Below are 15,148 nucleotides of genomic sequence, written 5' to 3' on the forward strand. Positions count from 1 at the left end.
CCATCCTGTTCCCCCATCCTGACATATTCTCCCGAATCCTTGTATATGCTCTCCAATCCTGGCATATGCTCCCCAATCCTTGTATATGCTCTCCAATCCTGGTCCCCCATCCTGGTATATGCTTCCCCCATCCTGGAATATGCTTCCTCCCATCCTGGTCCCCCATCCTGGAATATGGTCCCCCTCCCCATCCTGGAATATGGTCCCCCTCCCCATCCTGGAATATGGTCCCCCTCCCCATCCTGGAATATGGTCCCCCTCCCCATCCTGGAATATGGTCCCCCTCCCCATCCTGGAATATGGTCCCCCTCCCCATCCTGGAATATGGTCCCCCTCCCCATCCTTGTATATACTTCCTCCCATCCTGGTCCCCTATCCTGGAATATGCTCCCCCCCCCCCCCATCCTGGAATATTCTCCCCCCCATCCTGGTATATGCTCCCCTATCTTGGTATATGTTCCCCCCCAACCTGGTATATGCTTCCTCCCATCCTGGTCCCCAATCCTGGAATATGCTTCCTCCCATCCTGGAATATGCTTCCTCCCATCCTGGAATATGCTTCCCAATCCTGGTATATGCCCCCCCATCCTGGAATATGCTCCCTCCCCCCATCCTGGTCCCCCATCCTGGAATATGCTCCCTCCCCCCATCCTGGTCCCCCATCCTGGAATATGCTCCCCCATCCTGGTCCCCTATCTTGGTATATGGTTCCCCGTCCTGGAATATGGTCCCCCCCCCAACCTGGTATATGCTTCCTCCCATCCTGGTCCCCTATCCTGGAATATGCTCCCCCCCCCCCCCATCCTGGTCCCCTATCTTGGTATATGGTCCCCCATCCTGGAATATGGTCCCCCAAATCTGGTATATGCTTCCTCTCATCCTGGTCCCCTATCCTGGAATATGCCCCCCCCCCATCCTGGTATATGCTCCCCCCCCATCCTGGTCACCTATCTTGGTATATGCTCAACCATCATGGAATATAGTCCCCCATCCTGGAATATGGTCCCCCCCCCCCCAACCTGGTATATGCTTCCTCCCATCCTGGTCCCATATCTTGGAATATGGTTCCCCATCCTGGAATATGGTCCCCTCAACCTGGTATATGCGTCCTCCCATCCTGGTCCCCTATCCTGGAATGTGCTCCCTCCCCCCATCCTGGAATATGCACCCCCCCCCCCCCATCCTGGTCCCCTATCTTGGAATATGGTCCCCCCAACCTGGTATATGCTTCCTCCCATCCTGGTCCCCTATCCTGGAATATGCCCCACCCCCATCCTGGTATATGCTCCCCTCATCCTGGTCCCCTATCTTGGTATATGCTCCCCCATCCTGGAATATAGTCCCCCATCCTGGAATATGGTCCCCCCCCCAACCTGGTATATACTTCCTCCCATCCTGGTCCCCTATCCTGGAATATGCCCCCCCCCCCCCATCCTGGTCCCTTATCCTGGTATATGCTCACCCATCCTGGAATATGGTCCCACCCAACCTGGTATATGCTTCCTCCCATCCTGGTCCCCTATCCTGGAATATGCTCCCTCCCCCCCCATCCTGGAATATGGTCCCCCATCCTGGAATATGGTCCCCCATCCTGGAATATGGTCCCCCATCCTGGAATATGGTCCCCCATCCTGGAATATGGTCCCCCATCCTGGAATATGGTCCCCCCCAACCTGGTATATGCTTCCTCCCATCCTGGTCCCCTATCTTGGTATATGCTCCCCCATCCTGGAATATGGTCCCCCCCCCCAACCTGGTATATGCTTCCTCCCATCCTGGTCCCCTATCTTGGTATATGCTCCCCCATCCTGGAATATAGTCCCCCATCCTGGAATATGGTCCCTCCCAACCTGGTATATACTTCCTCCCATCCTGGTCCCCTATCGTGGAATATGCCCCCCCCCCCCAATTTTCAAAATTTTAATTTTTATGCCCTTAAATCAGAGAGATATGTCACACAAAAGAGTTAATAAATAACATTTCCCACAAGTCTACTTTACATCAGCACAATTTTGGAACCAAATTTTTTTTTGCTAGGGAGCTATAAGGGTTAAAAGTTGACAAGCGATTTCTCATTTTTCCAACAAAATTTACAAAACCATTTTTTTAGGGACCACATCACATTTGAAGTCACTTTGAGAGGTTTTTATGACAGAAAATACCCAAAAGTGACACCATTCTAAAAACTGCACCCCTCAAGGTGCTCAAAACCACATTCAAGAACTTTATTAACCCTTCAGGTGCTTCACAGGAATTTTTTGAATGTGGAAAAAAAAAATGAACATTTAACTTTTTTCACAAAAATGTTACTTTAGACCCAATTTTTTTTATTTTCACAGGGGTAACCAGAAAAAATGGACCCCAAAATTTGTTGTGCAATTTCCCCTGGGCACGCAGATACCCAATATTTGGGGAAAAAACACTGTTTTGGCGCAGGGCTCGGAAGGGAAGGAGCGCCATTTGACTTTTTGATTGTAAAATTTGCTTGAATAATTAGCGGACGCCATGTTGTGTTTGGAAAGCCCCTGTGTGCCCAAACATTGGATCTCCCCCACAAGTGACCCCATTTTGGAAACTAGACCCCCCAAGGCACCTATCTAGATGCATAGTGAGCACTTGTAACCCCCTAGGTGCTTCACAAATTGATTCGTAAAAATGAAAAAGTTTTTTTTTTTTTTTTCATTTTTACGAATCAATTTGGGAAGCACCTGGGGTTCCAAGTGCTCACTATGCATCTAGATAGGTGCCTTGGGGGGTCTAGTTTCCAAAATGGGGTCACTTGTGGGGGAGCTCCAATGTTTGGGCACACAGGGACTCTTCAAATGCAACATGGTGTCCGCTTACAAATTGTCGGCTCAAATTGTAACCCCCAGGTGCTTCACAAATTGATTCATAAAACTGAAAAAGTGAAAAAAAAAACACTTTTTCATTTTTACGAATCAATTTGTGAAGCACCTGGGGGTTCCAAGTGCTCACTATGCATCTAGATAGGTGCCTTGGGGGGTCTAGTTTCCAAAATGGGGTCACTTGTGGGGGAGCTCCAATGTTTGGGCACGCAGGGGCTCTCCAAATGCAACATGGCGTCCGCTAACAATTTGAGACGATTTTCCATTCAATTTGTTAGCGAACACCATGTCGCGTTTGGAGAGCCCGTGATGTGCCTAAACAGTGGAGCTCCCCCACAAGTGACCCCATTTTGGAAACTATACCCCCCAAGGATTTTATTAAGGTTTATAGTGAACATTTTGAACCCAGAGGAATGACACAGAATTTGCTTACATTAGGTCATCATATTGAATAAGTTGTCATTAGTCTTGAGCGCAAGTGCTCGCTACTTGAGTTTGCATCGGGTACTCAGGTATGCACCATGTACAGCGTGTGCTCGAGTGACATGCTCGAGTCCCTGCTCCGCATGTTTCACGGTTATTAGACACCCAAAAAAAAAACATGCGGGGATCGCTCGTGCATGGCAGGCAATCCCCGTAAAGTTTTTTTGGCCGTGAAGCATATGGGGCAGAGACTCGAGCATGTCACTCAAATACCCACGATACTCAATGCATTCCAGAGCACCCGATGCAAACTCAAGTAGCGAGCACTTGCGCTCAACACTAGTCGCCATATCGTCATCTTTTTTTCTTACTTTTGCAAAAAATCCCAATCCCATCACAACCCTAACCCCAGCCCTAACCGTAGCACAACCCTAACCCTAGCACAACCCAAACCCAGCCTTAACTCTAGCCCAATCCTAACCCAAGAGTTTATTTTTGACGCCGTTCCTTGTGCGGTATAAGTGATTAGACGACTTTATTCTTCGGGTCGGTGTGATTACAGCAATACCAGAATCATATGGGGTTTTTATGACTGACAGCTGTCACACACTAAAAGACGCATTTTTTGTAAAATCTAGTTTTTGCATCGCCATATTTTGAGAGCTATAATTTTTCCAGATTTTGGCAGACAGTCATGTGACGGCTCGTTTTTTGTGGGATGACTTGACGTTGTTATTGGTGCCATTTTCAGGCACGTGACATTTTTTGATCGCTTTCTATTCCGATTTTTGGGAGGCAGAATAAACAAAAACCAACAATTCAGGAATTTTTTTTTTTTTTATTCTGTTCCGCGTGTGGTAAAATTGATAAGGTAGCTTTATTCTTCGGGTCAGTACGTTTACAGCAGTACCACATTTATATTGTTTTTCTATGTTTTGCACTTTTACATAATAAAAGCAATTTTCTAGAAAAAAATTTTTTTTAGCATCGCTTTATTCTGAGAGCTATAACTTTTTTATTTTTCGGATGATGGAGCTGTATGGCAGCTTGTTTTTTGCGGGACGAGATGACTTTTTCAGCGGTACCATTTTTATTTATATTTGTCTTTTTGATCGCGTGTTATTCCATTTTTTGTTTGGCGATATGGTGATAAAGCATTGTTTTTTGCTTCGGTTTTTTTTTTTTTTATACAGTGTTCACTGAAGGGGTTAACTAGTGGGACAGTTTTATAGGTCAGGTTGTTCCGGACGCGGCGATACCAAATGTGTACTTTTTTATTGTGTGGTTTTGTTTTTTTTTTTTTATAATAATATTTATTGATGGGTACATTATATTTTTATTTTTGGTGGATTATTTTTTTTATTTTTTTTTTTTCACTTGCTGGAAGCTTATATAGTTTATTACTTTGTCCCACTCTGGGACTTTCACTTTTTTTTTTCTCTGATCGCCTGCATGGCACAGGAATGCAGCACCATCCCTGTGCCATGCAGGCTGTCAGCGCCGGACAGGGAGAAGATTGTTTGGAGATGCACTGCGCATGTCCAAACAATCTTCCTGCTGTCTGGTGACCCGGATGTTGTCATGACGACATCGGGTCGTCATGGCAACACCCGGGAAGCCTTTGCAGACAGCGCTGGAAGCCGGAAGAGGAGGTGAGTATCTGCGATCACCTCCCCTTGCCCCCGCAATGCTGCGATCGACTTCGATCGCAGCATCGCAGGGGTTAATGTGCTGGGTGCGGTGCAGGACTGCTCCCTGCACATAGTATCAGGTGTCGCCTGTGTGCGCGCGCGATCGCCAAGACGTACTAATACGGGTCTGGCTCTTAAGTCCCAGGGCACAGACGCGCATTAGTACGTCAGATGTTGTTAAGGGGTTAATGATTATATCCTACCATTTCTTAGTTCTATATTAGTTTATACCTATACAGAGGTAAATAAATAGTGATAACTCCAAAAGCTCAAAAAAATCCTATAACAAAGGAAGACTATTATAAATTCAAATATGTTCTTTATTACATTAAACAGAACATCATGATAAAAGATTTAATTCTTAAAATAAGGGAGAGGTGATACAGAAAAGGAAAAATCGAGCTCTACAGTACCTCATCCTAGAATTTCTCCAGCATAGGTAAAGAGGACATGCATCCACCACTAATTAATCAACTTCATAAGTAAGGTCACATTAGAGAATTCCAAAATGACAATAAATTAGAAGGAATGGGACATGATTCATAAATATTGTGCAGAGATATATAGATATATATATATATATATATATATATATATATATATATATATATATATATATATATATATATATATATATATATATATATATATATATATATATATATATATATATATATATATATATATATATATATATATATATATACACAAAAGTAGGTGACCAGAAAATAATAACATTTATTTTGATTTATATCTAAAATTATATTTACTAACACAAGCATAACATTGACAATTAAATTTTATTCTGAACAATAATACAAAAGCCCTTAAATTTTATCAACGCAGGTGCTCAAACTGTTTTCCATTACAATTTGCACAGCTTTGAATCTGCCTCTTACGCTTCGACAAACCTTTTTGCACAAGTCTCTTTGGGTATTACTTTCTTGAAATACATCTCTTATGTAATTTTTCAAATCACTGACACTTTTTGGTTTTCGACTATAAACTTTGTCCTTGAGTACTCCCCAAAAGAAAAAATCCATTGGGGTCAAGTCTGGTGAACGTGCCGGCCAACCAAGTGGGCCTCTTCGGCCAATCCATTTATTAGGAAATGTTTCATCAAGATACTCGCGCACTACTCTTGAATAATGTGGAGGGGCCCCATCTTGTTGGAAATAAAGGTCATGTGAATTAGGCTGTTGCTGTAACTGGGGAACAACTTGATTCATTAGAATTTCGAGATACTTATCTCCTGTGACTGTTCCATCAAAAAATATTGGTCCTAAAACTCCAAAACTTGAAATACCACCCCAAACATTGACACCAGGCTCATTTAGTTGTTGCTCTAATGTTAAATGCATGTTCTCATTATACCAGTAAATACAGTTATGTCTGTTAATATGGCCGGATAATTTGAAAGAAGCTTCATCACTCCACATAATGTTATCTAAAATTACTGGATTTTCTTCAATTTCGTTAAACATAATCTCACTAAATTGCAGCCGCCTGTCTGGATCATCCTCCAATAAACCATGAATTAGACGTGGACGATAAGCTTTCCACCCAATAGATTTCAGGATTCGCATGATAGAAGCTCGTGAAATTCCCAATTCCAAAGAGGCTCTTCTGTGGACTTTGTGGGGAATGAAAAGTGGAATCTGATTGGTTGCTAAGGGCAACTGAGCCAGTTTCACTTTACACCATGTTTGATAAATCTCCCCCTTCATAACCTTATTACACTTTCTGTTCACCAACTTTTGTATGTATGTATGTATGTATGTATGTATGTATGTATGTATGTATGTATGTATGTATGTATGTATGTAGTGAGGCAGTGACCGGGATCGTATACGAGGGATGTTATATATCCCCCAGAATGTGTACAGAGACCTATTAAATCCATTGGAGTTCATTGCAGTCACATACACAGCTGCGGCTGCAATGCAGGACTGAAGGTGAGCAATGACCTGGTTAGACTACCTGGCTAAGGCAGATTAAGGAAAACCCGGCAGGGCCTTCATTTGTTGGGGGAGGCTACAGGAAGGCAGTGGGGCGGCCTCCTCCCTCCAACCTGGGTTTTCCAGTGGCTCTTGCCACAGGTCCTTTAAAACCCCTGCACTAAGGATTAGTGTTGTTCTGTGTTGGAACCTACTAGGAGCATAGCAGGAAAACTCAGCAGGATCGAGGGTGGCTGAACCCACGCCTGGAAAGGCTCTGCACCTGTCAGGCTTTGAGCGACCCGGCGCGGCCGTTGCCCCCAGCAACCGTTGTTTATGGACTCATGTTAACCCGGCTGCGAACCGGAGGACTGTCCTGTTTACCCGTGAGTTGCTGAATAAAAGCTGTTTATGTGGACTTGCTTGGGTCACTGCCTCAGTTACTGCACTGTGTGAACACCCCGCCTTACAATATGTGTATATATACATACATACATACATACATACATACATACATACATACATACATACATACATACAGTGGTGGCCAAAAGTATTGGCACCCCTGCAATTCTGTCAGATAATACTCAGTTTCTTCCTGAAAATGATTGCAATCACATTCTTTGGTATTATTATCTTCATTTAATTTGCTTGCAATGAAAAAACACAAAAGAGAATGAAGCAAAAATCAAATCATTGATAATTTCACACAAAACTCCAAAAAAGGGCCAAACAAAAGTATTTGCACCCTCAGCCTAATACTTGGTTGCACAACCTTTAGCCAAAATAACTGCGAACAACCGCTTCCGGTAACCATCAATGAGTTTCTTACAATGCTCTGCTGGAATTGTAGACCATTCTTCTTTGGCAAACTGCTCCAGGTCCCTGATATTTGAAGGGTGCCTTCTCCAAACTGCCATTTTGAGATCTCTCCACAGGTGTTCTATGGGATTCAGGTCTGGACTCATTGCTGGCCACCTTAGAAGTCTCCAGCGCTTTCTCTCAAACCATTTTATAGTGCTTTTGGAAGTGTGTTTTGGGTCATTGTCCTGCTGGAAGACCCATGACCTCTGAGGGAGACCCAGCTTTCTCACACTGGGCCCTACATTATGCTGCAAAATTTGTTGGTAGTCTTCAGACTTCATATAATGCCATGCACACGGTCAAGCAGTCCAGTGCCAGAGGCAGCAAAGCAACCCCAAAACATCAGGGAACCTCCGCCATGTTTGACTGTAGGGACCGTGTTCTTTTCTTTGAATGCTTCTTTTTTTTCCCTGTACACTCTATGTTGATGCTTTTTCCCAAAAAGCTCTACTTTTGTCTCATCTGACCAGATAACATTCTTCCAAAACGTTTTAGGCTTTCTCAGGTAAGTTTTGGCTAACTCCAGCCTGGCTTTTTTATGTCTCGGGGTAAGAAGTGGGGTCTTCCTGGGTATCCTACCATACAGTCCCTTTTCATTCAGACGCCGACGGATAGTACGGGTTGACACTGTTGTACCCTCGGACTGCAGGGCAGCTTGAACTTGTTTGGATGTTAGTCGAGGTTCTTTATCCACCATCCGCACAATCTTGCATTGAAATCTCTTGTCAATTTTTCTTTTCTGTCCACATCGAGGGAGGTTAGCCACAGTGCCATGGGCTTTAAACTTCTTGATGACACTGCGCACGGAAGACACAGGAACATTCATGTCTTTGGAGATGGACTTGTAGCCTTGAGATTGCTCATGCTTCCTCACAATTTGGTTTCTCAAGTCCTCAGACAGTTCTTTGGTCTTCTTTCTTTTCTCCATGCTCAATATGTTACACACAAGGACACAGGACAGAGGTTGAGTCAACTTTAATCCATGTTAACTGGCTGCAAGTGTGATTTTAGTTATTGCCAACACCTGTTAGGTGCCACAGGTAAGTTACAGGTGCTGTTAATTACACGAATTAGAGAAGCATCACATGATTTTTTAAACAGTGCCAATACTTTTGTCCACCTCCATTTTTAGGTTTGGTGTGGAATTATATCCAATTTGGCTTTAGGACAATTCTTTTTGTGTTTTTTCATTGAAGACAAATTAAATGAAGATAATAATACCAAAGCATTTGTGATTGCAATCATTTTCAGGAAGAAACTGAGTATTATCGATTAGCAGTCATCAAAGCAAAAGGTGGCTACTTTGAAGAACCTAGAATATAAGACATATTTTCAGTTGTTTCACACTTTTTTGTTAAGTATATAATTCCACATGTGTTAATTCATAGTTTTGATGCCTTCAGTCTGAATGTACAATTTTCAAAGTCATGAAAATACAGAGAAATCTTTGAATGAATAGGTGTGTCCAAACTTTTGGTCTGTACTATATATATATATATTAGAAAGCAGAGGGTGGTTATCAATGGAGTAAGCTCAGGGTGTGTCAGGGTAACTAGCGGGGTGCCTCAAGGGTCTGTCTTGGGCCCTATATTATTTAATATATTTATTAATAATCTAGTGGAAGGGTTGCATAGTAAAATAGCAATATTTGCAGATGATACTAAACTTTGTAAAGTAGTTAATACAGATGAGGATAGGGCACAGCTACAGGAGGATTTAGATAAATTGGGGAGTTGGGCCAAAAAGTGGCAAATCCGGTTCAAGGCCAATAAATGTAAGGTCATGCACATGGGAAAGAAAAACAGCAGTCACCCATACATATTAAATGGGAAACCGTTGGGAAAATCTGACATGGAGAAGGACCTGGGCGTCTTGGTTAATAGCAAATTAAATTGGAGTGCCCAGTGTCAGGCAGCAGCTGCGAAGGCAAATAGTCATGGCATGCATCAGAAGAGGAATAGGGGCATATGATGAGAACATTGTTCTTCCTCTGTATAAAGCGCTGGTAAGGCCGCACTTAGAATATTGTGCACAGTTCTGGTCTCCGGTGCTCAGGAAAGACATATTGGAGCTAGAGAGGGTACAAAGGAGGGCGACTAAGGTAATAAAGGGAATGGAGGGACTAGAATACCCAGAGAGGTTGTCAAAATTAGGCCTATTTACGTTGGAAAAGAGAAGGCTTAGGGGAGACCTCCTAAACATGTATGAATACATCAGGGGCAGTACAGAGATCTCTCCCATGACCTGTTTATACCAAGGATGGTGACAAAGACGAGGGGGCACACTATGCGTCTGGAGGAAAGGAGGTTCCTGCACCAGCATAGAAGGGGATTCTTTACGGTCAGAGCCGTGAGACTCTGGAACTCTGGGAGAGGAAGTGGTGATGTCCAACTCACTTAATGAGTTCAAGAGAGGCCTGGACGCCTTTCTTGAGAACAATAAAATGACATCTTATGCTTAGTTAATTAATCCAAGGATTTAATCTGACTGCCAGATTGGTGTCGGGAAGTGAATTTTTCCTCAATGATGTAAATTGGCCTATACCGCATGTTTTTTTTTTTTTTTTTGCCTTCCCCTGAATCAACGCTGCGGAATAGCTGCAGTGCACAAGAAATAGGCTGAACTGGATGGACGCTTGTCTTTTTTCGGCCTTATAAACTATGTATCTATGTAACTATGTATAATATAACTACCATTCAGAAGTTTGGGATCATATAGAAATTTCATTATTTTTGAAAGAAAAGCACATTTTTTTCAATGAAGCTAATATTAAATGAATCAGAAATACACTCTATACATTGTTAATGTGGTAAATGACTATTCTAGCTGCAAACGTCTTGTTTTTATTGCAATATCTACATAGGTGTATAGAGGCCCATTTCCAACAACCACCACTCCAGTGTTTTAATGGTACATTGTGTTTGCTAACTGTGTAAGAAGGCTAATGGATGTTTAGAAAACCCTTGCACAAGTATGTTAGCCCAGCTGAAAACAGCTTGGCTGATTTGAGAAGCTATAAACTTGACCTTCCTTTGAGCTAGTTGAGAATCTGGAGCATTACATTTGTTTGTTCAATGAAACTCTCAAAATGGCCAGAAAAAGAGAACTTTCATGTGAAACTCGACAGTCTATTCTTGTTCTTAGAAATGAAGGCTATTCCATGCGAGAAATTGCCAAGAAACTGAAGATTTCCTACAACGGTGTGTACTACTCCCTTCAGAGGAGAGCACAAACAGGCTCTAACCAGAGTAGAAAGAGAAGTGGGAGGCCCCGCTGCACAACTGAGCAACAAGACAAGTAGATTAGAGTCTCTAGTTTGAGAAATAGACGCCTCACAGCTCCTCAACTGGCAGCTTCATTAAATAGTATATGCAAAATGACAGTGTCAACGTCTACAGTGAAGAGGCGACTCCGGGATGCTGGCCTTCAGGGCAAAGTGGCAAAGAAAAAGCCATATCTGAGACTAGCTAATAAAAGGAAAAGATTAATATGGGCAAAAGAACACAGACATTGGACAGCGGAAGATTGGAAAAAAGTTTTATGGGCAGACGAATCCAAGTTTGAGGTGTTTGGATTATACAGAAGAACATTTGTGAGACGCAGAACAACTGAAAAGATGCTGGAAGAGTGCCTGATGCCATCTGTCAAGCATGGTGGAGCTAATGTGATGGTCTGGGGTTAGTGCTGGTAAAGTGGGAGATTTGTACAAGGTAAATGGGATTTTGAATAAGGAAGGCTATCACTCCATTTTGCAGCGCCATGCCATACCCTGTGGACATCACTTGATTGGAGCCAATTTCATCCTACAACAGGACAATGACCCAAAGCACACCTCCAAATTATGCATGAACTATTTAGGGAAGAAGCAGGCAGCTGGTATTCTATCTGTAATGGAGTGGCCAGCGCAGTCACCAGATCTCAACCCCATTGAGCTGTTGTGAGAGCAGCTTGACCGTATGGTACGCAAAAAGTGCCCATCAAGCCAATCCAACTTGTGGGAGGGGCTTCAGGCAGCATGGGGTGAAATTTCTCAAGATTACCTCAGCAAATTAACAGGTAGAATGCCAAAGGTCTGCAATGCTGTAATTGCTGCAAAGGGAGCATTCTTTGAGGAAAGCAAAGTTTGAAGGAGAAAATTATTCTTTCAAATAAAAATCATTATTTCAAACCTTGTCAATGTCTGCACTAAATTTTCTATTCATTTTGCAACTCATTTGATAAATAAAAGTATGAGTTTTCATGGAAAACACAAAATTGTCTGGGTGACCCCAAACTTTTGAACGGTAGTGTGTATATATTATACTTATATTATAATCGGCCAAGCATCCCTCTGTCTGAAGCCTCTATAGACTGCGCATGCGCGACGCGCAGTCTGGCACCAGACAGAAGAACGCATGGAGCCATTACAGGAGTGTATGGCGCCGGAAATCGCGGTATGCGTAGACACTGAACGCATACCGCGATCTCCAGCGCCATACTTGCATACTTACTTGACCGGGAGGAGCATTGCCGCGGCGCCTCTCTTCTAGCCTGAGACCGGGGGCGGAGTGAAGGCGTTGGAATCGGCGCATGCACATAGCGCTATCCAGCGCATTTTACTGAAGACACATTTGCAGTGTGTCTTCAGCAAAATGGCGCCGGACAGCACGGTGCTCCGGCGCCGCACTCCTCCCCTTGCCTCCGGCAGAACAGGACACGGCAGCGCTGGAGCACAGCGAAGAAAGGTCAGTATAAGTGTTTATTTTTTTTGTATGTGTGCAGCGTGAAAGCGATGAGGGGTGCCATACATACCAGGATTGGGGGATGAGGGGTGCCATACATACCAGGATTGGGGGATGAGGGGTGCCACACATACCAGGATTGGGGGATGAGGGGGCCACACATACCAGGATTGGGGGATGAGGGGGCCACACATACCAGGATTGGGGGATGAGGAGACCACACATACCAGGATTGAGGGATTAGGGGGGAACACATACCAGGATTGGGGGGGTGAGGGGACCATGCATACCAGGATAGGGATGAGGGGGTCATACATACCAGGATAGGGATGAGGGGGTCATACATACCAGGATTGGGGATGAGAAAGCCATGCATACCAGGATGAGGGATTGGGTACCATACATACCAGGATTTGGGGATTGGGGGTGCCATGCATACCAGGATTGGGGGAAGAGGGGTGCCATGCATACCAGGATTGAGGGGTGAGCGGTACCATGCATACCAGGATTTGGGGATGAGGGGGCCACACATACCAGGATTGGGGGATGAGGGGGCCACACATACCAGGATTGGGGGATGAGGGGGCCACACATACCAGGATTGGGGGATGAGGGGGCCACACATACCAGGATTGGGGGATGAGGAGGCCACACATACCAGGATTGAGGGATTAGGGGGGAACACATACCAGGATTGGGGGGGTGAGGGGACCATGCATACCAGGATAGGGATGAGGGGGTCATACATACCAGGATAGGGATGAGGGGGTCATACATACCAGGATTGGGGATGAGAAAGCCATGCATACCAGGATGAGGGATTGGGTACCATACATACCAGGATTTGGGGATTGGGGGTGCCATGCATACCAGGATTGGGGGAAGAGGGGTGCCATGCATACCAGGATTGAGGGGTGAGCGGTACCATGCATACCAGGATTTGGGGATGAGGGGTACCATGCATACCAGGCTGAGGGATTGGGTACCATACATACCAGGATTTGGGGATTGGGGGTGCCATGCATACCAGGATTGGGGGAAGAGGGGTGCCATGCATACCAGGATTGAGGGGTGAGCGGTACCATGCATACCAGGCTTGGGTGGATGAGGGGTTCCATGCATACCAGGCTTGGGGGGGATGAGGGGTACCATGCATACCAGGCTTGGGGGGATGAGTGGTACCATGCATACCAGGATAGGGATCTGGGGGGTCCTTGCATACCAGGATTCGAATGAGGGGCCATGTATACCAGGATAGGGATGAGGGGTGCCATGCGTACCAGGATAGAGATGAGGGCAGCACATAACAGGATGGGGAAACAGGATTGGGGAGCACAAATACCAGGATGAGGTCAGCACATACCAGCATGGGAGACCATATATCAATAAAAATGCTCGCCACCCGGGCGTAGAACGGGCTCAATAGCATATATATATATATAATCAGTACAGACCAAGAGTTTGGACACACCTTCTCATTTAAAGTTTTTTCTGTATTTTCATGACTTTGAAAATTGTACATTCACACTGAAGGCATCAAAACTATGAATTAACACATGTGGAATTATATACTTAACAAAAAAGTGTGAAACAACTGAAAATATGTCTTATATTCTAGGTTCTTCAAAGTAGCCACCTTTTGCTTTGATGACTGCTTTGCACACTCTTGGCATTCTCTTGATGAGCTTCAAGAGGTAGTCACCAGAAATGGTCTTCCAACAATCTTGAAGGAGTTCCCAGAGATGCTTAGCACTTGTTGGCACTTTTGCCTTCACTCTGCGGTCAAGCTCACCCCAAACCATCTCGATTGGGTTCAGGTCTGGTGACTGTGGAGGCCAGGTCATCTGGCGTAGCACCCCATCACTCTCCTGCTTGGTCAAATAGCCCTTACACAGCCTGGAGGTGTGTTTGGGGTCATTGTCCTGTTGAAAAATAAATGATGGCCCAACTAAACGCAAACCGGATGGAATAGCATGCCGCTGCAAGATGCTGTGTGTAACATACCTGGCGGCGTCCTTGCATAGTGGTCCATCTCCCACTGTGCAAGAGCGCGCACTTGATCTCCAGTCCAGTCTGCTAGCCTGGCTTCCCTCCATGCTGTCTGCTTGCCTCTGTTTCTGCTGCTTAAGGGCGGCGCCCGATCACTTCCTGTTTCTTGTACCTGCTGCGGGCACACCCCTTGTGCGTCCTCAGCCTATTGCTGTCTGTCACCTGGTATTTAACCTAGCTGCTCCAATGAATCCCTGCCTGAGCATTGTGTTTCATTCTGTGTGCTCTTTCACTCTGAATGTGCCAGGTCCCTTTCTGTGTTTGCTTGCCTGCCTTTCCTGGAGGCTGTATTTCCAGGCCTGTCTGAACACGCTCCTAGCCTGTTCCTCCCGCCTTCTAGGGGCTGCATACCTAGACCCGCTCCTGTATCTTGCTACTGTTTCTGTTTTTGTCTGAATACTCTTCTAGCCTGTTTCCTGTTTTTCTCTGTCCGTACCTTTCCATTTTCTGCAGAGTCTGAACTCGTACCTACTCCTGTTCGTTGTCACTGTACTTCCGTTTGTGAGTTTGTGGTCCACTCGCTACTTCACTGCAAGTACCCTGTGGGTATCTGGCTCTGCCTTTCCCTTCCAGTCTGTTCCGTGTGAACAGAGCCCTGTCCGCTCTGCTCAGCCCTG

The 15,148-nt window shown here is 44.8% G+C and overlaps 1 long non-coding RNA gene across 1 annotated transcript in view; it reads left to right on the forward strand.

Annotated features, from left to right (window-relative positions):
* The window catches only part of LOC141258144 (uncharacterized), a 41,824-nt gene extending 29,871 nt beyond the window's left edge, over positions 1-11,953 (forward strand). The window contains exon 3 of the long non-coding RNA XR_012318209.1: positions 10,906-11,953. This is a non-coding gene — a long non-coding RNA (uncharacterized lncRNA). The remainder of the gene's footprint in view (positions 1-10,905) is intronic.
* Positions 11,954-15,148: the final 3,195 nt, after the last annotated feature.

This window comes from Phyllobates terribilis, unplaced genomic scaffold, assembly GCF_046119375.1.
Source record: "Phyllobates terribilis strain yellow unplaced genomic scaffold, ASM4611937v1 Scaffold_3__8_contigs__length_932513732, whole genome shotgun sequence".
NCBI classification, from domain to species: Eukaryota; Metazoa; Chordata; class Amphibia; order Anura; family Dendrobatidae; genus Phyllobates; species Phyllobates terribilis.